This window comes from Athene cunicularia, assembly GCF_003259725.1.
Source record: "Athene cunicularia isolate RWA chromosome 5 unlocalized genomic scaffold, athCun1 chr5_part2, whole genome shotgun sequence".
NCBI lineage: Eukaryota > Metazoa > Chordata > Aves > Strigiformes > Strigidae > Athene > Athene cunicularia.
The window spans coordinates 10325493-10327712 of record NW_020799102.1 but is presented as its reverse complement, the minus strand read 5'-3'; the positions used below and the strand labels follow the sequence as shown (position 1 = coordinate 10327712).

The 2220-nt window shown below is 47.3% G+C and overlaps 1 pseudogene; it reads right to left on the bottom strand.

Annotated features, from left to right (window-relative positions):
* LOC113480988 overlaps nt 1-2220 on the bottom strand; it is a 32283-nt pseudogene that overhangs the window by 12594 nt on the left and 17469 nt on the right.

Sequence of the window (2220 nt, the reverse complement as noted above, 5' to 3'; positions counted from 1 at the left end):
GGGTGGGTGGGTGGTGAACAACGTGCTGAAGCCCCCCCGGGTTTGTCCCTGGCCCCCACAGGGCCTACTTCCTGCGACACTCTGCCAGTGTCCTATGGTCTTCTGGGAGGCAGCCTAGGCAGGAGGCCTCCAGTTCTCTATGGTCTCGGCTGAGGGATGTCCCATGCACAGATTGGTTCACCCAGCAAGTGGGAATTCCTCCTTTTAAAACACTTCCTGTGTTCTGGGTGGTGACTGAATGTTTCTCCTGCAAAGGTGACACCATCCCCAGCAGCCCCAGCACTCGTGGTGGTGGCTCCGGCCTAGCAGTGGGTGAGCGCAGGGGCTGGGGCCCATTTCCCTGGGTGTGGGATTGCTGGGGAAGGGGAGAGCTTTGGTCTAAAAACCCCAAACTTTTTCATGGTTCTGAATTTCTTAAAAAAAAAAAAAAAGATTTGTGGTCACAGTTGGGGCTGTCCAGACGTTCTGATGTGTGACTGTGCTTGTCCTTTTACTTTGAACTCGGTGGGTTTTGCTGTCTGTAGCGGTCTGTTGTGTTGCGGGGTTTATCTGTCAGGTTACCCCAGGGAAAGTGAATTTTAGCCCTTTATTTGTACTTCAGGTGTGAAAGAAGTGACACATTTAATATTCTCTGCTCTGTGGTGATTTGGGTTGGGGGGGTTGAATCGAAATGCCTCAGCGTGGTGCTTCAGAGGGTGCCAGTCACCAGAGCCAAGAGGTGCTGGTCAGAAACCGGCATTAAGCCCGAGAGGTGCTGGGAGAGATATGGGGGGGTGAGCAGGGGGGTTTGCTGGAGCCCAGCCCCTCTGCAGAGCCCTGCTGCTCCTCTGGCTTTCTGGACAGAGATCGGTTTCTGTGCAGAGCTTCTAATTTGCACCTTTCCCAAAAGACAAAGTCTCTTTTTTTTTCTAGTTGGGAACAACCTGCTCTTCTTTCAGAAAGAATCTTTTGACATCTGCAGGCAGAGCAGAAATCTTACACAATTAAGGTACAAGAAGTAATTGAAAAGTAATTAAAGGACAAGTTTCTATGTGCTGGGAATCTGGGAGTGCTTCTGGTTGGGAAATCTGGCAGCAGCACCTGTTCTGAGGCTGCAAACAGCCGTCAGAGCTCCAGCTGTGGGGGACACTGCTTCAGCCTCCCCCGTCAGCTGCTCCTTCATTTCCACCTCTCCCTCCTGCACCAGCTCTGCATAAAATAGTTGCTTTTCTCTGCATAACGCTGTGGCTGTGGATTGCTGTAAATGTGCTGGAACCGGTTGCCATCGTGTTGCTTTACAAGCTTGTCCTGCCTGATGTGCTGTCAGTCTGCAGATAGTCACCTCGTTCCTAGGGGAGTGTTGGGGCTTCTCCTGGAGTCTCCTGTGTATCCACTGCGTTTTTGCATCCTTGGTCTGGGCACAGTGCCGTGACAGGTGTTTGCATATGGGGGAGGGAAACTCTTCCAAGGGCTGTCAGGGCTCGTGGTCCTTGGTGGAGCTGTTATGCACTTGGGGTAGTACTTGTGTGGTACTTCTCATTCCCCTCCCAGGTTTTCCCATTCCTGTTTGCTCTTTGGTTAATTTGTCTTTAGAGTATTTTTTAAATGTTCCAATTCATAGCTGGAGTACATTTTTTTTTGGTTTGGTTTTCAAATGGCTGGTGAAGGACATTTTCTTTTCTTTGAAAATCCATAAAGAGCTCTGGAGTTTTCCTTGGGAACTCAGAAAATGGGGATCCCTTAGAGTAGAGAAGAGAATTTAATATGAGAAGCACTTCAGTGGTATGCTTCATGTGAGGATACAAGTACCTGCTATAATTTTTGTGGTTGCTTCTGCACTATTTAACAATAACTACCTAAAAGTCTGCTTGCTTTGGCAAAGGAAGAAGAGATTGTTTCTGATTTCTGTGTCTGACTATAAAAGAACTAACCTGAACATACAAAAAAATGATGTGAAGAGACATTTTTTGTCATTTTTGGGTCCAGTGTCTGAATTGTAGTTCTCCCAAGAAGAAGTGAGAAGGAGTGGTGCTCTTGCACCCATTCCTGCACTCTGGTCTGGGATGCTGGGTCCACATCCCTGCCGTTGCCAGGTGCAAGGCAAAAGGTGTGTCTTCATTAAAATGACGTCTGATTTCAGAAACTGTCCACATAGAATTCAGAGTTAAACTTTTCATATTCTGTTTGCACAGAGTAGCAGAGAAGTAGTATTTTTTTTTTTTTTTTTTTTTTTTTTTTTTT